Genomic DNA, 24,092 nt, shown 5'->3' with positions numbered 1-24,092 from the left:
ATTCTCCGAGAGTAGATAAATTGTAAACGAAGGTCTAATTTCTCAGGCAAATTGCTAGCAGGAAGGTCTGACGTAACGGTTGTCCTTGATCTTGACTTGGTGTTCGTGAAAAATAATTCGGAGGAAGTTCGAAGAAATAATAGAATTTCAAGATATGTTTCTCAGAATAAAAGAGGGATGAAAGTAGCAAGTAGCGTCGCTCTTGTCAAATAACTCCGTGATTTCTGGAAACGGAAACATTCATCGTCGTATCTTCGTACTAGGTTCTCTTTCTACATCGCCATAAATAAGCCTAATCATGTGGTCAGGAATAGAAAGTTTCTTTTTCTGTCGTGCAGACTGATTCTTCTTTCCTCGACCGATCTTCTGTGATAAGAAACACCGACGTACCGTCTCCTCGTTGTTATGGAAACGGGCGAGCAAGAAGGAAAGACAGGAAAAAGAGAAAGAAGAAAAAGAAGATTCCGCGTTCCCGTGGAGTAATTGAGAGACTGACGAGATAAATCCTAGAAAAGGCCAGCAGCTTTACAATTTGTTTCAGCGCGTCTGGCGCATAGCGAAACTATTTTTAAAGAAAATCTATTAATACATTGTGCATTTTCTTATTGGACGACCATACTTCCGGAATATGATATTCGAATCCAAGAATATTCCGATGTCTGTCGTCAAGAATTTACCTGTCGTAAAACAAAAGTAACGAGTTTCTAGTTTAAAATATCCGAGTGCAGTTTAATTCTCAACATTGTTTCCTTCAACGTTCAACGATAAAGAAATAAAACTAACATTTCATCTTTTTTACGTCCTTCCTCTATTTAAAACTTCCGTGAACATGGCAAAGATTTTATAATACTTACAGCATCTCTCGAAACCAGAGTCACACAATTCGTTCAAACATCGATTTCACTGAGTTTCTTATAGAATAAAGTTACAGAATTTCAAAAATATCCCAAATGCCAGAAAGACGATCAATATCCGTGGATGATCTTCTCAATGCCATCGTCCATGAATTTAGAGATCGTCTCTAACTCGTCGAACATAGTGTCACACCTTCAATGATAATAACTCGTGAAAGAATAAGAATGACGACAAACGAGCATAGAGGGATGGAGCCAAGCGAGAAAGAGAGAAAGACGGAAGGGGGAGGGGAAAACGTGGAAAAGGTAGAGTAGCGCGCGTGCGAGCTCGTACGTAATCGCTACGACGTAACTGTAACACGAGGTGCGCGTACGAGACGCGTGTCAGTGATGCGCCACACGAACAGACCGGCGTCCACAAACGCGAATATGTGTTCGAGCAAAAGGTGTGAGGGTGTCGCCGTTTGGAAAGTGGCCAGCGAATGAAAAGCAGCGAGAACACGAGCGACCGCTGCCCACGCATCGTACATACCGTCCCGATAAATAATCGAACTAGGCGTCCTTAGACCATCGGCCTGCCAAATTCGCTTCCAGACAATCCTGCGAAGGTCATGTCGCAGGTACGATCCTCGTCAAATTCGAGGAACTCGATAAAAGGTAGATTTGGGGTTGAAAATTGGAAGCAAAATCGACCCATTCGCGGTATGACAATTACAGAGAGAGAGAGAGATAAATTATCGAAGGTTGAGAGAATTTGGAGAAGTCTGGCTAAGAGACGATTTTCTTTTGGAGTTGGTACTAAGCGTCAACTTTGGGGAAAATTGTCTTTCTTTTCTTTTCTTTTTTCTTCTTTCATTTCATATTTTTTTTTTTTTTTTTTTTTTTTTTTTTTTTTTTTTTTTTTTTTTTAATAGAAGGCGAAATGTTATAAACCCGATCGGAAGCTTAAAATACAGAATCTACGTTTTCTTCCTTGCTATAACTTTTCTTATTATAACTTTATTGAAAGAACTCCGGAGAAGCGTACGCGCACCATGGATTGTTCTAACCGTTGGCATTTCGGAGACGTTGAAAGGTTGGAAGTCTATTGTCCAGAATGAATCTCATCGGACTGGTCAGGATTAAATTTAGATTTAGTTTTCCATCGACAGCTGTTGGACTCTGAATTTACGGACGTTATTCGTGAACCTACGACACGCGTTTAGTGCCACTCCATCCGACAAGTCGACAACGCTTTAATTGAACCCTTTCGGGAGCAAAAATACGCTTAATTCGGTTTCACATATGTTCTTGCATGATGGCTAATTCCGACGCGTAAAAAACATTTCACAATGAATAAAGCAAATTTCACAGATCTAGATATACGTTTCGGCCATGTTCGATATCTAAGAGTCTATTAAATTGTCGCAAAGTAAGTGCCATTCGCGCTGGAAAGTTGTCCCTATAAATCAAACACCAGCCAGGCCGGTTCTCCCTTTGGTTCTACTGAAAAATCAGCGCAACGAATCAGATCGTCTCGATCGTTCTAATCGCTAGACTCAAAGTATCCTCGTGGCAAGTTTTAATTAGCGTGAAGAGGCAAAGAGTGAGGGGTAAGACAAAAAGTTTGAAAGACATGATGTGCGTCTGAACAAGCTGGACATTTTTAGATGGAAATTTATAGACGTTCAACGCATTCCTGTGTCGCATGATCGAACATTTGTCCAGCTCGCCCACGCGATTTTATAACGATTCCGTGGCCTTGAGAAATATCACAAAAGCAACGAAAAGTAAGAGAAACCGAGAAAGAAGAAAATAAAGATCGAAATAATTCCGGGCTTACGTAACGGGTAATAAAAAGGCGCGGAAATAAAGACAGTGTACGGCCCAGAACATACGATATTTCACTGTCCCTCGGTAAACTTTCCTCTCTGAAGAACAAGAACGATCTCGTAAAGAAAGAGAAAAGAAAGAGAAAGAAGAAGACTCGGAATAGACGATCATTCTCGAGCATTCGACGCGATCGAAAGGTTCAAAACATCTGGCGATGACATTTTTCAATGGCTCTGGACGAAAGTAACTGCCGCTTACTGTGTTTTTCAATTTTCGTAATATAATGCCACGTTAAATCGAATCAAAGCAATGATCTAACAACGGTAGTTCGTTACGATTTCCAATTGCGTATTATTAAACGTTGATGCATCGACGTGGAATTCGCGTATCGTGCTTTTAATGCCCGTTGTTTCAACGGTCCTGCTCCGATCGATGGTAATATTGGTAATAAATGTCGATCGAGCGAATCGTAACTTTCAATATCCTGGAATCTTTTGTAAAATCGTTCGCAAGTCTTTCAGAAATATATAAGCCGACTAGACTAATCATCGTCAAAGTCCATACATAAAAAAAAAAAAAAAAGAGAAAAAGGTGGAAGAAGACAAGATACGTGAAATCGAACTGAAAATGAACTAACCGATAAGAATAGAGTGAAACAGTTGACTAGATTTCTTTTCGTCGAAAAGGTTTCTTGGGATGGTCGATTAACTCGTGACAGGGCGTTTGCTCCTCCTGAAAGGTCACCGACCTATAACACCGGGGCCACCTTGCTGATTAATGAAGAAAGTAATTAAAAGGGGCGGACGTTCGTTAACGATGCGGCCCTCAAAAGATGAAGGCATGGATTCCTCGTAATCATCGACTCGTCCCTGTACCATACATCACCGTCTGGCTGTCGCTTTACAATCCGTCCCGTGTATTCTGGGTCTTTTCGAGTTAGACCCCATTATCGACTCCACTTCGCAGCCACTAGATATATATACGTGTAATTAGTCTTACGAAGGACTGTATAAAAATAAAAACGCTTTGACCAACTTAAACACTCGTAGCTCGCAAATATAGGCTCCCTCTTGGCATGATTATAGTGGTAAACGTATGATTTTTGGTATAATTACACCGAGATATCGTCGATTTAAAAGAATGTTTTTCGTTAATGGTGCAATTTGTAAAGGAATAAACATAGTTGGCCTACGAAGAACAGAAGATAAAACGCAACTGTCACCGAGTACGTAACTCATAAGAATAACGAAAGAAAAAAGTAGAAGGTAGAATCTGTTTGAAATGACTGGACGATCGAAGCTTAGATGATGCTCGGGATCGCGGGAGAATGAAAAATCGTTTTTTGCAGAACACTCGCCGAGACTATCTATCTGTTCTTCGTGCAATAAATTCCTACCCAGGACCTTGGCATTTGGAACGTAAAATTCGAATCTCATAACATCCCTTCGTTTCGCTATCGGTGTAGCAAAGCGCGAAACGAGAGCTTGCAAGCGTCCGTGAAAATGTGTTTACAAGATGTAGACCTAGCGCACATCGCACGGAAAAGAACGTAGAGCCGACATCGCGTATTTATAAATTTTGTTTAAGAATTCTGGATGCAGACGGTGCCGAGTCCGGTTAGCGGAAACGTAAGACGCGCGCGAGAGAGAGCGGGATCCTTTTTTTAATCGCGGCCATCTGGCCGAACGGCGCTTTGACGTTTCGAAAAACAAAAAGAGATACGGGGCAGCGAAACGACCGGCGAAGCGAAATCGCCGGGAAAAAATGTAGGCCAATACCCGAAGTGATCGTTACCATTCCCGGCCGCTTCGCTGTTTGCATAGACGATCGATCGAGAAAGAAATTCAAATAAACCGCCCCGCCACTAACATCTCTTGACACTCCGAGCCCGATTCCGCAAATATTTCCGCCGAAACTCCCATTTTCCTGCAAGAAAATACCACGACTTTGCTACATTCTGCTTTGAAAATATAAACAGCGAATCTACGCTTCTTGCGTCATCGTCTTTGATCAAATATGAAAGGAATTAAAAAGGAAAAACGAAGTGATCGTTGAGGAGGTTCGAGGAGGTGATTTTACTGGTAAAATACGAAATTGGAAGGGAACAGAAGGGATAAGAAGTGACACATGCGGAAAGAAGGCATGAATCCAGGTGGATAAGGGGCGCCTCTATTCGCAGATAAGAGGGTGAATAACCGAGGATAAAAATACTGGCGGTACGGAGCGCGAGAGACGAAAGAAGAGGAAAGGCAAAAGACGAGGGTGAAGCGGAGGGGAATGTAGTTGGACGTAGTTGCCATCCGATCGGAATGCGCTATGTGCGTTCGCCTTGGTCTGCCTCAAGCCTGGTCCAAGTGTCCGGCCACAGCCGCGGAATAAATGAACAGATAAAATGGTCTCTTCTGTGTCCCTAATTAACACAGATTTTTCGCCGGAAATACGACTTTTCGTCCGCTTTACGATCCCGCCATCTGGCTTTTCTCAACAGCCTAGGATAGAATCCGAGAAACAAGCAATTTAACGATACATTCGTGATGCTCTTTTTCGAACACTAACATCAGCTTTGGCGAGATACGTTTTATTCGATAGAGTACGTGTTGTTGGCGATAATAACAAATACAAAATTCTGACTGTTTATAATATAACGTAAGTATCTGTATGGTTTGTAATAATCGATATGATTGCATCATAAACAAACGTTGTTTCTTTAACGAAAGAGATTATCTTTGTAAATAAAAGAACGAAGGTATCATTCGTGTTACAACTCCCAAAGGTCCTAATATCCCGACCTTTCTAAGATATATTCAAACATCCTCGGTGTCAAACAAATCTCTCTTTAAAGCCGTAATTCCTAAAAAAAAAAAAAAAACAAAAAACAAACAGAAGAAACCTTCATGCATAAACAGTGTCACTGCGTCGTTACCAAACCAACCCATCGTTAAAATATCAATAACATCGTTACAATAACACACGAGACAAACATCAACGAGCAATGCCAAACATCTTCATACAGCAGCTGACGAACAAACCTGGATGAGGGATTAATAAAAGTTAGAGCGTAAGATTAAAAGAAGCTGACATTGGTATTAAAAAAAGACACTTTATTAATATGTGATTAGTCAGAAGGGTTGGACGTTCGAGTTAGAAACGGAGCAAGTGTTCCCCGTGCGCAGTGGAGAAAGCCGCACACCCGTCGAGGCCAAGTGGTGCCGTACCGTCACAGTGTTTACAGCGCTTCGCCCTCGGCTCAGGCATTCTGCGGTGACCTCGTGACCTCACCGATATTCCATCGTCGGTTCCTGCACTATACACACGCACGCAGCCACGCACGTGCACACCACAGGGAGCTGCACGCGTGCAAACGACGAGAGAGCAGGTCGAACGAGCTGCACGCGCTCCTCTCAAGCACGCCCCCCTTCTTCTTCGTCTTCTTCTTCCTCTTCTTCCTCTTCTTCTTCTTCTTCTTCTTCTTCGTCTTCTTCCTTTTCTTCTTCCTCTGCTTCTTCGTCGTTGTCTTCCTCTTGTTCACTCGAGCGGAGTAGAAGCCACCGTTTCGTCGACAGACGCATCGGCCTCTCTCCAAACTTTTGCTCGCGTCACTGGCCCGACATAACTTGTCCAGGCGGTTGTCAAGCCACGACAGCCGAAACGATCTTGACAAGCGCCCCCAGCGGATTACACGCACTGGCCGGTCCGATCATTCGCACGGCCCGGTATTACTGAAAATCCTGGATAACGTCGGTCATCCTCAAACACCGCTAATACCGCGGAATACATCAATGACATGTTTATCTCACCGCGTATGTGTCACCCGATTCGTCGATATATCACACCCTCCTCGTCTATGTAGTCATCAGAATCACAGTTATTTGAAAGGGAAATTGGACGACCCACGAGGTTCTACCGTTCCAAAACTGATACCACACGGATCGCCTTTTTTTAAATGAAAATATAAATACGAAAATTGGTTCAGAGAGAGAGAGAGAGAAAGAGAAAGAAATGTTTCTTCTGAGATTCACTAATTTACACTTTCTGTCGCACGAAGCAAACGTTCTCGCTTAACGATCGTAATTTGATAATAGTAGTTTATACAGTTCTTAACCTATGAAGGTCCATTAAATAGAAGTATACTTTGTGGTCCACGGTCTGTGAGCATTTATGTACAACGTCGAGGAAAAGCTCACTCCTCGACGATTTCTTTACAACAGGGAATGCAACATCGTCTCGCTGCAGGAATGATACGTTCGGCTTCGTTTCCGCGAGACACAACCACACAAGATTCTAAGGTTCGATAATGAAAACCAACCACTCGACTCTCCACTTCGTCTGATGTACCGTTCTTTCTGTCCCCAACATGTCAATGAAACCGCAACGATCTCACCAACCCCAATTACACATCACTTCTAACTTACGTTCACTTTCCAACTCTCCAAGCCCCTCTTTTAACTTCCCTGACGAAATTTCAGGCGTTCTCAACTATCGCACCAGTTATGCAATATCCTCAATTCCTCGACCCGCTTCTCACTCACACCACGCGAGGTTTCTCGTCACTCTGCGCAACCTGCGTTTCCACCCACAACTCCGAGGCGCACTGTCCTCGAAACGTAAACAGAATTCACGTGATCGTGTTCGATAATACCAGCTCCTAGCGACGCTGTATCCTAGTTCGTTCTCGAAATTTCTTACAGGTTCGTCGACCAAGTTGCGACCAACTTTCACGCTCGAAGTTCGCAGTAAGACGTTCTTCGAGTATTTCTTCGAACGAGGTCGTAGGTCGTCGCGATCCGATCACGATATACCGTGTTGTGCTATCGCGTGAAAAACGTCGCGAAGCAGAACAACGCGACAGAATAGAGAAGATCGTCAACAGAGAAGGAACGTGGAAGGATCGTTCAGCGATCGTTCGAGGACGCTGCGGGTATGTTCACATCGCGATGTGGAGGGCGTCTAGGTCGCCGTAGCGCCTCGCAGCCATGTCACACACGCACTGACGGACGCTCGACGCCGGGACGCCGTCTTCGGCCGGACTCGGTCCACCCTCTCGGCAAGCGTCGGGACGCCTGGCTACGGGCCAATGTGAAAACGGGATAACTCGTTGGAACGCCACCGAGGGGCGTTCGCGTCACGCTCGCTAATTTTCTAGCTTTCGACTAGAGCTCCGTGTCTCCACGATCCCCTGCGCTGTTTTTCTTTTACGCTAAATTTCAGTTGAATTTCTTCGAATTTTTAAAAAGCTTTATTTCACTCTCAGCAATTCCGAGAATTCAGGGTCTAATATTTTGATATATATCGCTCGTGTATATCGCTGCATTTTCATACTAAAATGTTACGGTTGAGGTAGAAAGCATTTCTACCTCATTTTTTAAGGAAAATTCTCAAAATGTAATAATCCTCTGTACAAGATACTGTACAAGAAACATAAGCGTAGATAAAGCAGAAGAAGGGAATACTCGAAGATCGCGTTAATTGATCATTCGATCCAATTATCCGGCATAAATTAAGAAAGCAGCGTTAAACGTCGTGTAGTTAAAAGAGAAAGGTCATTAGAAGTGACACGATTAATGGAAGCGCGAGAGAATCGGTGTCGGTGAACGCATGGCGGAGCGCGGGAACGCTTCGTAAAGCCGCAGGAAACTGGCGTAACCATTGATTTACGAATGACAATAAATCCAGCCGCGTTATCCGTGCCAAAAAGCACCTCCAGCTGCGCGAAAGATTCCTCGGAAAGGCGGTTCGCGAAAATTAGACGAACAGTCGTTAAATGCCGGTCGTATAATAGCACAGCCACGAAGCGACGGTGACCGGTTACGGTTAAAACAAAATTCGATGATGGAGATCTTGGATAGAGAAACAGTTGGCGAACGTGTCTGAACCAAGAGGAACGTGTGACCAAAGTGGAAAAGGTGAGCAACGAGCAACGATAGCGATGCTGAGTGGGTGTTCGTCTCTGTTTATCTGTGCGCGTAATGACGTCACCGCTGGTATAAAGGGGACTCTAAAAGCGAACAGATGGCCTTTATAGTTGACCATAGACAGTGTCGGGGCTCGCATGTCCGCGGAATCGCGGAAAATAGACGTCATTGCTAGATGCTTCTGTCGTGGACTGACCGGTCAAGTATTCGAGCGCGCTATACCACAATGATGTATCGTTGACTGGTTACGATCTAAATGGAATTACGCAACTGCTCCGAAACGATCATTTTTGGAACAGCGTACGCGTGACGTGGTGAAAACGATAACGTCACTGTCGAATAACAGGAATGATTTATGAACGTTGGCCAAAAGTTTGGACATACTTCTCGGGAAATATTGGAATTGTTTTGCCATGCGACTTGTAAACAACATCAGCAAAATTCTAGATCGGATCGGATCTATAGTCGAAAATAAATTTCGCGTAGATTAACAAGCGTAGGATCTCTTTCGACCGAAGAAACGAGCATTCGGAAGAGTAGTACGTAAAAACATAGGACCGCCCAATTTCCTAATTGATGAAAATAACGAAAGCAAAACGAAAAAACTGTACGCGTAATAACGGGAAATTTATAACGGTGCTCAAAGAAACTTCAAAGTTTTATAAAAAAAGAAAAGCGAAGAAAGAAAGAAAGAGATCAAACATCGCTGTTAAAGGTTTCGTATTTATACTCGTAGCATCGCGGCCGCGATCGCAAATTTCGCAGACAGCGAGCGTCAGCGAGAAAAGTCGCGGTTAAGTGCGATCGTTAAAAGGGAAGTGTATCTGCGGGCGGATTTTTTTTCAACGTCATTTCTTACGAGCGGCAGCCAGTTTAAATGAAAAGGGTGCCTCCTCGCGAGAATCGATGGGAGGCGTACCGCCTTAACCCGGACGAGTTTTATCGCGCGACCAACGAATAAACGAGCGAGCACAAGCGGCGTGTAACTCTGCATGAAGAGGAAGGAAAAAGGGGGACCGACGAGAAAGTAACGAAAGCACGTTTTATCGAGTCCTGGGTGGCTGCGTTGCACATGCAAGAACGTACCTTACAAGTTAATAAATTTCGAGGTTTTCCTCGTGACCGTACCGGGATGTGTGCCTCGTTGTCAGCAGCATCCGAAACAATCCGCTTGCCTTGCGGTTTCGCAATCACGAGGAGGTTTCTCCTGAAACACACGACGTCGATTTCGCGTTACGTTCGAAATATTTCTTCCCGTTGAAAACCAAACACCAACGCCCGGAAGGTAGAGTTTAACCTTTCGCTAAAAGTATGAAACGTTCATCGCGCGATTAAAAGGATGAATATCGTTCCAATACATTTTATTTCACGTTACAGTCGTGTAATTGTACGCTTACTGTAACGGAAGGTTTATCTCGTCCATATTAACGAATAAGTAATAATAATAAGAATAATAATAATAGTAATAAAAAGTTGATTGAAATTTGAATTATTTTTAAAATTCTAATCGGTAACGTATTAACAAGCAACGCGTTAATATCATCGATGAAACGATACGATTTCCACGTGATACGCGATCGTACGTCGCTTACGTACAATGGATAAAACGATCATGCCATGATTCGATCGAATCAAATCGCGTTCTCAATCCTGGCAAGGACAAAAGTCACGTCGAATCGGCTGCGTAAGGTAAGCAGCTTGAGAAGCATTGCCTAGTGGCAGCTACCGAACGACCTAGAACGGCCTTCGGCGACTGCAACTACGCAATGGCCGACCAACCGCGACGTAGAAGGCGTATACTACTTAAAACGATGCCAGTCCCCCTGCTATATTTTTTATTGGCCATCGTGGATACTGTGAGAAAACACCTGGACGGGGAAAGATTTACGAGCTTTGGCGACAACGCGAATATTACAAAGATTCATAGAAATTTCGAAGGTGAAGTTAGTTACGCTATCGAACAACGAGCACATCGAAAATTTCCAAATCCTTCTACCACTGAAAGCATAAAATTTATAGGACTTCTATTATTACTGGTTCGTGGGTGTTTAGAACGACCGACGTTCTAAACTCTGTCGAATTTCTAGAGATAAAAGATCTGTTTACGAATCCAAGGTGATCGAAATGTTTCGCTACGTGTCGCCACGCGGTGTATTGCTCAAACTCGAGCGGTACCATTCTTGGAGCGTCATCGCGTAAAAAAACACGATTCGCCGTGAAGAAAGAACAACGTCGTTACAACGGCATTGCGAGGAAGGACCGATGTAAATATGTAATAAATTTCTCTGAAAAGCTGTTTGGCTGAAAGAGCTCGACGGTTCGGGGCATAAATCGTTCCGGCGTGGTACAATGCGAACAGCGCCTCGATTAATGTTTAACAAGGGTGTCGGAGTGGATTTCGCGGTCGTATCGGAAGCGGGGACTCCTTTTCTCCCTGTCTCCGGATGCAAAACAGCGGGACGAGAGAGCCTTAACCTAATTAAGGAAGACAAGAGTAGCGTAAATCACGCGGCGAGGAGAAAGTGATGACGAGAGATAAAAGCGCGAGGAGAGCCACTCTGTTCTCTCTCCGCGGGGATTTATTTTTCGTCTCGTCGGTCACCTCGCCTCTTCTCTTTTTTCACGTCCGGACGATCCGTGGTAACGCGTGTCCCCGCGGTATGCGACAGAGAACCGCTTAAAACGAGCAAGGTCCAGTTTTCAGGTCGCGCGGAAGGGAATTCCAATTAAATTCCCTGAAATTCACGTTCCACCGAATATCTTGATCTCTCTTCTTCTTCCCGCCAAATTAGTTCACTTTTTCCAACTTCTCGCCTGTTTCTTCCTACGTGGCGTGCCAAAAATCATAACGATGTAAATCGCGTGCTTTCAACCCTTAAAAAGTACCGTGCATCTAGTAAAGCAAAGATACAAAACAAGGATATAAAGGAAAGATTCTTTACGGTAATAAACGTGAAATTCTGTTTCGCGATAAATGTCAGCGGGCTGACTTATGGTATTACGATTATTAGTTCCCCGTAATACGTTCTTCCGTGTTAACGTTATTTTATTTTCTAACGTCGAACTTCCATTGGAAGTTTGATTAATACACACGGCCAGTGTAAGTAGGTCATAGTAGCTCTCGTTAAGCCTACGTACCTTCGCCTCTGTTCGCTGCATAAATCTACGGGTAGAAATGCACGTGCACCTTAGGGCGGGTACGCACCTGGGCGTGCACGCAGCCGTCGTCGACGCAAATAGGCGTGCGTGATCTAGAATGGACAGTGAATTTGCAACTTCTCCGAGCTATCGTGCTCGTTTGTTGGATATGGTCCGGACCGTGTAATTTTTAGCGCGCATGCTATTACGATGGTTCGTGGAATTATTGTATCCGGACATGTTTGACAACGCGTAAATTCAGCTTATAATCGTTAGGATCGTTCCTGACTATACCTACTTGGAGAAAGAGAGGACAAGAGTCTAAGCTATACCTGCTTCGAGAGAGATTAAGCACAGGAGAAATAGTATATCGAATTCCAAGAGTCGCGTCTCGACATTCGTACGAACGAGACTGTAGCCTAATTGTTCGTCGATTATAATTTTAACACTTCTATTTTATTATTTCTATTCAATTGGATTTCCTTCCTAATATACCGAACATGTTATCAGACAAAAGTTAAACTATTTAGTCCAATCAACTACAATCTTAAGATATAATTTATAACTTTAAAATGTTTCGTCCTCATCCTCCTGTTTGTTCACCATCCAGCAAGAAAAAATGTTAAACCAAACAACTATAGCCATTTTTCGTAGGGATTACGAATGGTCCACGAGCTACTCCTGGGAGGTACATCGGACATGAAGAAGTACGGTGAAATACACGCCCGTGCCGCGTGAGCGCACGCGCGTTCGACTGCACGCCCGCCTTTGCGCGCCGCGACGACCGAAATGTTTTTCTTGGGCGCGTGGACGAGGCTCGGAGTGCGCTGCAAGTCGGGCTATGAAAAAGAAACAGAAACGAGGGAGAGCCATAAGAAAGTAAGACAGCCCGGTGGATATTGCGCTGCTCGAGAGGGAAAGCGCTACGAAGGTAGGGCGAACGAAACTGTGGAAGCGGACGAAAATACAACGAAATCGGTCGCGGAGAGCGCAGGAAACGGTGAATCAAAGAGACAGCCGTTTCGGGGGATGTTTTTCTAACGACTTCATCTCATCCCTTCCGCGCTGCCATGCCGCGGTTATTCGAAAGAGAGCGGCTCTTACCTAATAAATTATCGCATTTGTAGCGTCGCCACTGGCGGCGAGATTCCGGCACGATCTTGACGCTGTCTCGTTAACAGTTTTTCCTCGTTTTTGCCATGACAGCGCTCGCACTCGCGAGAAAACGTCTCTCAGCTTTCGCCGTAAGATCGTACAGAGGCGAAGAAAGAGTCGAGATGATATCTGGATGATTGCTACGAGAGATTCTGCAAACTGCAGGCATCCGTTCCATGTTTAGCGAAAGTACTTGCAAGAACATCAAACGAGTATAGAATATCGAAAACGGAAAGAAAATTTCTAGTAACGTTAAAATTCCTATTGCGAACGATGCGTAGAGAGATGTCCAGAAATAAGTTGTAATATGGAGATTTTGAAAGTGCGAGAAAAGAGCGTGAGAAAGGAGCGTGTGAAAAAAAGCAACGCCGTATCGTAATGTCCTATTGACAACTAGAAAATAATTCCATTTGGCAAAGCGACGGGCATCTTCTAGGTAATTAGGAGGGACGTCAGTCAATCGGCGTGAAACGCTTATTCGTCCATTGATAACATCTCAATAGCTGTCGATCGGACGGCCATAAGCGTCAAACGTATCGAAGAAAATGAATATCACGCCTCGGGTAAGATGGCGCGCAGGCGTGCACGGTGAAACGTATCTAGAAATACAAACAAATCTGCTCCCTTTGTACTTACTTTCAGCCGTATTTACTGCTGATAAACTTCGATTTGACGTTGCATTATTTTCTTAAGGTTAAATACTATCAACTTGCGATTGAGAGATACAAAATTGAGAGATACATATAAAAAGAAACGTGGGTGGATTTTATGTTATTTACAGAGTACTACGCACGAATTCATTAACTCGTGAAAACTTCTAATTCTTCGTTAATATCCACTAAAACTCGTAACACCCGATACAGTTTCCTCCCCGTCGTTTAACTCTAAGATTTAAACTTCTAAATCTCCTAAACTCTTCATAAAAGTCAGCGGTACGACGCGATAAATCAGCGTTTTTTAATTGAACAAGCTCACAGGCAATCACACGAGGAAATTCGAGGTTCGAAGTGGCTCTCAACGAGATGGCCGCTAATTGAATCGGCCCACTCTCGTCGGACGAGCATCACGATCGCGTAAATCAGTCAGAACGAAGGGTTTAACGGGGGTTCTCTCGAGGACGTTGCGTCGATAACACGAGTTCCGCAACGGTTAGATCGGCGATTACACTCGAGGCTGGAAGGTGTTAACAGCCACCGCAGGATTTACTTGTAACGAGCGGGTCGGCCGGTACGTCGAAAATAAAGCGACACGGAGAAGTTACCCTGGTAATAATGCCGAGATTAATTTCTCGGAAGCAACCCTGTCAGGAAGGCTGGCGTACAATTACTACACGTCGATTTTAAACGTGATAAGCGAGGAAAGATAGCCTCGGTTCTGCGAGCATCATCCGACGCAGAACGCTTTATCAACTTTTTAATCCTCCGTAGACAAACTGAGTTATCGACGGTCGAAGTAAACTTTTACTCTTGAACTTCATCCAGAAGTATTTTTATTTCCGTGGTTTTTAACTTTTAGACGTTTAATTCGTCGAATAATTATACAGTGAAATTGATTCTTTTACCAGAATTTTTCAGTCTCTTCGAGAAAGAGTCGTACGTATACCATTCTCGATGCAAACAAAACGAAACGCTACAAAACAGCGAGAGCATGGACGATAAATAAAAATCTCCGTATTAATAGAACGCATCGTCTGGACGGGAGAGACAAGACAGAAATCCGGACAATTTGAAGCGAAACAAAAAGAGGCAGCGAAAGAACCGGGAACCGAATCGGTATGATCGAGACGACCACGGAATTAGTCTTCCCAGAATAAAATTCGCGCGGCGATCACGAGCAAAAGGACAACTGGCAAAGGGTTGGTTTCCGCGACCACCCGGTACAGCGGCAGCCGGTCGCGCGATACGCTCCAATTTTCCGCGGCGGATCGTTCGCGGGACACAGTGTCGCCGCGAATTTACGATCGTCGCCCGATTTAGAGGCACGCGGGCCACAAACTAATTACGGCAAAACGATCCGTCCGCGGGCGGCCAACTGCGCCCGCCAAGCGAATTAAAAATGAAACCGGTAATAATAAAAAAAGGGGGCCGTACGTGTGCAATGGAGCGGACGTAACTGTCTGGGGCGGAACTTTCGGCCCGCAGGCGATGCCAGTGGCAAGAAGGACGGATGAGTGGAATCTGTATACAGTGAAGATCCATTTATCCGAACGCGTGTTAGAGAAAAGAATAGTATCGATGATAAAAAGTCGCTATCCTCTGTAACTGTTCTCATTAATCCTGACGATAGTACTAGAGTGGAAATTCGTGTGACACGAAAGATCGAGGATCGAGTGACTATTTATTTTAGATTACTTGTAGCGCGTGTAAGATGTATTAAGAGCGCATTTTGATCGAGAAGAGAATTGAGAGTGAGACTCGGAGTTCAAAGAGCCAAAATAAAGTAAGTTATCGCTGTATTTTTCATTTTACATATCGAGTGAAAGGGGCGGAGAGGCAAATAATGTACGATATATAATTTCAGTTCGCATAAACGAAATTCTATTATATTATTAAGCGCAGTTATTAGTCAATACTTAACGAGTAAAATTTGGCTGCAATTCAACCTTGCTCCAAGACGAAAAAACGATCGACTAAAAAATGACAGTTTCGAATCGATGATATCTCGTGTTCGACATGCATGTGGTACAAAGTATCTCGTTCATTTTCAAACGGTACAAATATAACGATTTCCTTATTGCAACACCGACCACATCGTAACTTCGTTCCATTTTTCATTCCGACCTTCGAGGGGATGACGCATCGTGGGACGCGATGTCGCGCACGTTCAAGAAGCAAACATGCCGTTCAATGTTCGTTTCCAGCGTATTAACCGCTAATGTACTCGTACTTTGCGGTCCCGCTACAAATCCGAAAGATTCGTCGCTCAAATACCGCGACGCGCGACATTAAAAATTGGTCAATTAAGCGTCAGTGCGCGAACAAATGTCGAGCCATTACAAAAGTGCAAGCTCCTTGTATACCGGCGGGCAAAAGTCGCGCTGTTGACACACCGTGGTTAGTCATGAATCCTTCCTAAAATATGGCACCACTTTGTCCACCAGAGCAACCGTCTGTCTTTCGTAATAACCGTCTCTGCTTAAACGATGTAGCTGGCATCGAAAAGAAACTTGGTCGCGTGAAACTACGACCCGATAATTTATTCCACGATTATTATAGGTAATTATTTTTCACGATATCGCTTTTATCGTATTTCATTTGACGTTTAACGTGTTATACGATCCATTTAATTTCGTGGAACTTGGGTAAAAATAAATGTTTTAGGTCAGGCCGGTTCATGGTTCAAAAATTAAGTAAACATAGCGTCGTATCTAGTTTTAGCAAGAAAAACAAAAGGATGGTTTTATTTAAGAAGAAGGAACAATTAATTCAGCCTATCTGTCGTCGTTTAAAACTTTCAAAATATCTTTCATCTTTTAAGTATTCTATCGTAGATTTTTTCAACCGAGGCTGCAATCAAAAACTGGATGAAACGTCGAGTCCGCGTGCAACTCTCGTCGAAGCATCGAGAAATTAAGTAATCTTCGCGTGAACGCGCAGCATAATTCACGTAACCGGCCATCGATTCGTAAATAATCGGTTCCCTCGTAAAAGATAATCGCGAGTTGCGTCATTACAAATGGTCGAGCCAGCTTGTGCATTACCAGAAGCAACGTTTATGTCGCGATCGCGCGAATTTAAAAGCTATCGTGGCGAACCCGCTCGCAAATTAATCGACCGAGGCTGAACAGTGGTGGCAAGGGGAGCAAAGAGCGAGGAGGAGAGCGGCGATCGAAGAAGAAGATCGCGTGGACCGATCCACGAAAGAGGTGCCGTGCAGAGAAAGAGACGAACGAACGATCTGCCTACCAGTGGATGAGGATGTTTCATTGAGAGTCGACGAATCCCAGAAGATGAAGAAGACGAAGAGGGCGTGAGTGTGTGTTTACGTGAGATTTGAGAGTGAGACAGAGGAAGAACCAGGAGCGGGTGGATGCATTCAGGTTATTTCTGGATCGACCCAGATATCCGCCGCCGTGTTTTCTTGGACCGTGCTTTAAACTGTTTCGGATAATTAACGAATTGAATCGCATTCGCGCGTGTCGGCTACCGCATTGTCCTCGATCTCCAACACAAAAACTTCTTTCACTTCAAATTTACTGGCGGCCACGGGCTATCTACCTGCATCGACTTCTACACTGATACGATAGAAACAACATGGATGAAAGAACGCGCTCTATCTCGCCGCTGCTCCTATGACAGAATTAATGCCAAGTTGCGAACTTTTCGCCTAGCGACATCGAACAATTTCCCGAACTGACCGAGCGATATTTTCCTTGAGCGCGTCATTGAAACTCGAGATGTAGGCACGTTACAATGTCGCAAAGTTGGATGGCTTTCTCCTGTCGCGGACCAATTAACCTAAAATCGAGTAAGGACGTGCACAAACAAATTACACGCGAATGCGTAATAAATTTCAATTATACGGAATTTAAGAAACAATAAGCGAGAAACTGCGAGATAACGCGAGACTGGGTAACAGTGGCGATAAATATTCGGCGAACGTAGCTTCCGGGCGACGCCAGTAGCAGGATCCAGCGGGTTCCATTCCTTTCTCCACGCTTATCTGGCGAAATTTTTCAACGAGTGTGCCGCGGGTCGAGACGGCCGACGTATCGAAAGCAACGAGGCGTTCGACTCGCTGTAAGCCACTTGGGGTGGTACTTAAAGTCGCGGCAGGGGCGATAAATTCGTCGCTTGTAAACGACACGTACGATGCGCGCGACCGTGCTCCCGGGATCCAGCTGTTTTTAATATCTGACTGGGGAATCTAGCGGCGCTAAGTGCGTCGAGTTAGCGCACCGTACGACCCGGCTGCCGCGCAAATGCGAAACGACAGGGAGTTCGACGAACCCGCCGAGAATGCTGCGATCGAAAACCGAAATAATAACGATGTCGCGTCGTGAAACCGTCGTTTGATAACGTCCACGGAGACCCGAAATTATCGCTGAGACGGCCGCGCAAAGTGTTGGTTAACGGTGTAACGATGCGAGACCAGCTAAGATATTTGTTTAAAAATTGGCGTATACGTATCTGGATATGGAGAAGTCGAATCTGTTAAACAGAGAAGACGAATTAACTCGTGGTTCGTTCGCCAATCTTACATAGCCATCGCCTGTTCTTCGCGTGTTGTTTCATTTTTATCGAAGATAAAATTATATCGTATTTACGTTTGCCAGGACTAAAACGAAGCTAACAAATTGATTTATCTTTATCGATCTGGGCTGTATATTTGAGCATATTATGCATAAATGATTCAGTTTGTCAAGATTAATTTTGGCAAATGCATTTGCATGTAATTGCGATAACGAAAAATCTGAAACCTGTCAAGCTGATAGCAGGTTTAGCTTTAATGTTTAACTGGATTAATCTTCGCGCATATAAACGCGCTAATATCGCAACGCACGGTGATCCTTCTTCGATTTATAATGCGTAATATTTGCATCCAAAATATTGCGACACACTGGACAGCTCAATGTGCTGATAACCAGAATATTAATACCGAAGGACAGAATAATTTCGAAATGTCCTGAGAAACGTCAGATACGGTACAGTGACGAAAACGCAGGATCATTAAAATGTATCATGCAAATGCAACGTTTTAACACATTCCCGAAGGAACGAGTCTCCCGTGCTCGCCACCGCCGCTTATTTTCGTCTTTAATTGGTATCGCGCTGTGCAGTTCGTTTAACGCCTGTTGGCCAGTTGATCGATGTATCGTAAACGTTTATTTATAGCGGCCTGTCGCCGGTTATGACACCGAACGTTCGCAACTAGTTTCCAATCGATGATCGGGCTTCTCGAGCGAGCGCGTTTCAGGAATTATGCGGTCGGGAATAGAGCTAGACTACAAACACGTTGACACGCGCGTTATTCAAAATATCAGACTATGTCATGCGTAATACATTTGTTTACGAATAACGAATACAGTGTATTATTATGCAATCCACGTTTTTACGCGAATTACGACCGTAAGAGATAAATTTCTACGTCTTTTATAGCCGGTAGTTTCTCCCGTGCAGTTTATACAATGGATACAAAAAGTAGCCAGCGTGTACAAAGAAATAAGAATCGCATTCGCAAAAGAAAGTTGAAAATTCTATTTAATTTATTTGAGGCGTTGTACAAAGGTGTTGGTCGAATCCTACGAACTCTGTCCGTAATCCTTTCACCGCGATATTACCGATACGCGTTATAGGTGGTCCATTGTGTCTTCGTCCCGAATCAAACTATTTTCGAGTGAAACATCAAAGAAAACAATCGAGTCACGATAATTTAACGAACATCCTCGATCGAGGACGTACCTCCCACAGCGTTCTACCTATTTTAAGACAGGCTCCGCGTTACAAATTACGGCTGACATGCTGTAATTTCTCGGCATGATCAATGTCCAAAGCAACAATGTGCCGCACGGACAAGCCTCGTCGAACCAAAACCGAAGGACGGTATCGTCTCGAGTTTTTACCGCGGTAACAAAGTGAACAACATAATCAAGGTGAAGAGCCCGAAAAAATTGTGCGCCGTCTACACGCCGACGAGCGGCTCGAAGGCTCGTTACGATAAGCCGTGCGGGCAGTCCGCGAGGATGTCGAGCAACTTTCGGGCCACGATCGTAAAACACTTTCTTTCCGCGCGAACGGCGAATATTGGCATAATGCTCGCGAGCCGGTTGCGCAACCAGCCTTCGAAAAAAGAAAAAAGGTCACGTGCAGAGGATCGCACGCGTATTCGTGGCGTATAGACGCGGCAAGGTGAGCCGCGTGCGCGAATTCTCGCGCTCACGAGCGCAACTTGGTCGTCGTCTCGGCGTGTTAGTGCTGGTGACGAGCGTACGCGAAACAAGCGTGGGTGGCAGCTGAGTCAGCCGCTTCAGAAATACACGTTCACCTTCCCCGCGTGCACAACAAACGCGAACGTCACCGATGCGTCTCCAATTCGCACCGCGTTTTTTCGCGGTTCACGACCGTGTCGTCATCGATTTTCGCGACGGCGATCTCGCTCGAGAATAAACGATCCTCTCCGCTGGTCGTCGGTTGAGAAACCGACAGCCACGAAACAAAGGGAGGAGAGACCGCGGACGAAATACGAGTTACGGCAGGGCGAAACCAAAGATTTGGAAAAGCTCGTACCATCGTAAATTTAGGCATCCCGTTGTGCAACGTTTATAACCCGGTTGCAAATAACCGAGCGAAATACTAGCGGCTGTTAACTACGGATCGTATTTAATATTTTTACGGCAGCGCGATAATGCGAGACAGCTTAGAGGCCGCTACCGCTGGTGACGAATTACGTAACGCGCGTGAACGTAATCCTGGCATAGTAGATCATGCGCATCTGATCTTTTCGCATCGTCCATTCGGTAACAAATTATAAGGACGGTAAATGGGACCCGTTCTCGGTTGAAACGTGTTACCGAAATTGCAAGTTCTTCGAACAATTTGCGTAAAAAGGAGTATCGATGTAGATAACGAAAACGTAAAAATAATTTCTCCTTCGCCTCCTTCTTATCTTTACGTTTGGCGATTGGTAAAAAAATATACTGTTTGCAATTTGCGAGCGCATGTATGGAAAATCCGAGTGTCTGAAAGTCGGAGACACCTAATAAATAATAAGTATATTATGCCGTGTAATTAAACACGGGACACAACATTAACATGGTTGCACGGACTATCGATAACATCGAAGTCTGTCGACGTAAAAAAGTTTGCAATACCAGTAGCAATTATGTTCAAATTAATCGATGCAAAAAGCTGCGAGCTATCGAACGCTCGACTCTCCCAGTTCATCCTGTATGCCCAACTTGTACTCCACATCCCCGTCACGAACGACTCGCGATACCGGTACTCGAGAGAACGCCACGGTTATTTATAATCCTTATTCGACTCCGAAACACAGGGAAATCGTGACGATGTTACCCATTAACCGGAGCTCCTCGATCCGCGTGTATCATTTAAATAATTTACGCGATAGCGCAGCAGCGGCTCGCGAAAGTTGCACGGCTACCGGCCGCGCGCCAACCTAATCGATGGCTAAACCCCATGAAACGCTATATTTCCACCAGGGCCGCAATTTCTTCGCGGCGATTTATCGTCGGTACCGCGTGTCTCATCGAGAGCAGATTGCGCGAGATAATTCGCGCGAGCGTGCGATGAGTCACCGTTAAGTGGCAACCTGCGACGTTCAATTACCGGTAAGGTCGCGCCGTTCAACCCCGTTACTCCCCATCAACCTGGGACGCGCATTAATTCACAAACGTTGTCGTTCCTAATCTCTCTCAGCCATTGTACCGCGTCTCTTTCTCGCGCGTGCGCTAATGCTGAGAAAACGGAAACAAATTCTTCGCGTCGATTCGAGACACGGGGGCTCGAGCACAATAGTCCACGCAGGGACACCTTATTACGGTGCACGCGACAATTCCGCCGCTAAATTAGCACCTCGGTGCGGTTGGCTAATCTACGGTGTGGCGCACGGTGAATCATAGCACAAAATACGAGGGATAATCGGTCTTTGAATTAATAACAAGCGGTATTATGTCCTATACGACTCCGCCTTCGATGTGGTCACGCCACATCCCTTGTATTTCTAAGTAGAATATTCAAGTAGTTGTAAATATACAATAGGAAACGAACAGCGAATCGTATCGAAGAAAGATGAAAAGATGGAAAGCAAGCAGGTCGTATCGGTTCGGCACCCATTTTTTCGAGTAATTAAATAAACAGACTGTTTTGGCCGAAGATTTCGTAATGATTAATCGCGAACCACGCGGCAACGTGCAAGTCAGAAATAAAAGTACGATGGCGACAAGGCGCCTCCGGAGTTTTCGTTACCGAACGTCGGAATGTCGCGGGCAAAATCTGTCAAGCCGGAAGAAAAATGGGTAGAAGATGGTGCAAACCATAATGGCGGCAACGGTGAAAAGGAATACGAATGCGCGATACTCGACAAGCAAAGCGTATGATTTGTATTTGCCGAATGAACAAGCTGTAGTAGTGTTGAATTTCCGACCGTCCAAAATTTCGATCGTTGAGAATCGGTTGCGCGGTAATTAATTCCCACGTAACCGCGGATCTCCTAAGCTGTTTCTCGCGTGAACACACGCGAGGTTGCATCGCGAAGAAACGCGATTACCAGGGTGCGCTTCCGGTTACGCGATGCGCATCGGCCCAGGCACATTAATTGCTGGGCGCATTAAAGAAAGTCATTCGGGCTCTCTCTGGCCACGGAATAAGTAATTACCTCTTAATTAAGGCACTCGGGCCGAACATCTGTTTCTTGCGAATATAATCTGTGCTTGGTAACTCGCGTACATATCATTTGCCTCTTTTTTTCCCTCTCCCTCGAAAATAAAGTCCTGATTTACGACGTTGATCCCTTCGCGACGTGCTCGACGCCGCCACCGCGACGAGGACAAATTGCGCCCGTGTTACTTCCTTTCGCATTATCGCGTGAATTATATTTGAAGCGGCGCTTTGGCGGTGAAAAAAATCCCTGTGATTGCGACCGCTCGAATCGCGGATATATTGTTTGTCTTTTTCAAAGCTTCGTCCTGGTTTAAAATATCTTACATTCAGTCGGGGATGCAGGACAACCATGTCGTTATGATTCCGGGCAAATGGCACGCCGAATAGCTATATTTAATATCGAACGTAACCGATCTAAGAATGGAAAATCGCGTACGAAGCGCGAGAATAATTGAAATTACTATTTAAACGATCGTCGACATTCGATACTTTGACAGCGCTAAACTGTTCGCTTTCTCCTACGTGCCCACACCTATCGAAACCGCGTTTGTGTTTTAGCGACGGCGCGCGCGACGTAATTATGCAAAACTGCCCGTTTTCCATGGCTCATTCGCGAGAGATATAAGAGGACAAATTTACGACGGGTCGTTTCGTAATTGTAAATTCAAGAAAGTCTCCGCGCAGCGTGCAGCTTTTTAATACGATCCAGGAGAGATTAAACGCGATACACTTAATACGCGGCCAGATAAATCAAACGGGTAATACGAATGTACGCGTTTGCGGTCGCGTGACGGCTCACTTAACAACTTCAACTAAATTTCATTCGCCTGGTTAAGAAAGCGACACGAAAAAAATTTCGCCGCGATTAAAAGCTCGTTAAATTGTACAAATTAATTTTTGCCCGATTGGTCGGCGCGTTTCGTAGGATCCGTTTTCAGCTGGCGAGAAAATGTCTACGAAATTAAAGCTGACGATCGCGTCATCCAGAAATAATCGCTGCTCTAAAACGCGACACGACTTTATCGTTATCACGTGTCCACATCTCGTGTACCCACCAACGATGCTTCAAGCAACTTTATGAAATCCAATTACACCGGTCGTTAGGGTCGTAGAGAATTTGCGTGAAAGAAAAATGTTAGTCGCCAGCTTTTCGCTTTCTCCCCGGTGCACCTTGAATAGCCGACCCCATTATGAAGCGGGTTTTGCGATCTTGCGAACGTATTTCAAGCGCCTTGCGTGTACCAGGTAATTGTTCGGGTTGTACACTTTTAACCAACGGCGAGTAAGAAACACGAGCAAAGTGTGATTCGTTTTCGTACGCTAATAACGTCGAGCTCGACAAATCGATGTATACCCAAAGAAATTTTCGCGAAGATTCGTTTTGTGAAACCGCCGAAGAATCTCGAAGATATAAAGATTAAAGTATCAACGTGTATTATATTATGTATATTGTTATATATAACGTAGTTCTAACGGAAGTTTCTCTGATTAGCGTAACTATCCACGCGGAATCGCGTTACATGACTGGTCGTTCCATTTCCATATTGCGAAATTGTAGACACGCGGTATCGAGTCGAAATCCTTACGTCACTTTACGATCGTTTCACGAGCGATCTTCGGCTCGCGTTAATATCTCGATCGCGAGCAATGGTTTCATTAACGTACGCGGATATTCGCGACGCGTCTGATTGATAAGGGAGATTATTGGGCACAGTATTGAAACGAAAGATTCGCAAACAGTTGGTGATCCACCTGTATCGCCATAGACCGTTTGGCTGCGAATTGCTCGTTTGTCTGTTACGATACATTTGTATCGTATAATGCGGCGTAACGTGGGCACACACGCGAGATTTCATACATTGCCACCCACGCGTTACCCATCG

The 24,092-nt window shown here is 44.7% G+C and overlaps 1 long non-coding RNA gene across 2 annotated transcripts in view; it reads right to left on the bottom strand.

Moving 5' to 3' along the window:
• LOC117243629 overlaps window positions 1–24,092 on the bottom strand; it is a 69,412-nt gene that overhangs the window by 31,955 nt on the left and 13,365 nt on the right. For both annotated transcript variants that reach the window (XR_004495483.1, XR_004495482.1), the window contains exon 3: window positions 9,665–9,785. This is a non-coding gene — a long non-coding RNA (uncharacterized LOC117243629). The remainder of the gene's footprint in view (window positions 1–9,664; window positions 9,786–24,092) is intronic.

Source organism: Bombus vosnesenskii, unplaced genomic scaffold (genome assembly GCF_011952255.1).
Source record: "Bombus vosnesenskii isolate JDL3184/JDL3185 unplaced genomic scaffold, Bvos_JDL3184-5_v1.1 scf7180000013266, whole genome shotgun sequence".
In the NCBI taxonomy this organism is placed as follows: Eukaryota; Metazoa; Arthropoda; class Insecta; order Hymenoptera; family Apidae; genus Bombus; species Bombus vosnesenskii.
The sequence above is the reverse complement of the archived record's forward strand: the minus strand, read 5'-3'. Positions and strand labels throughout refer to the sequence as shown.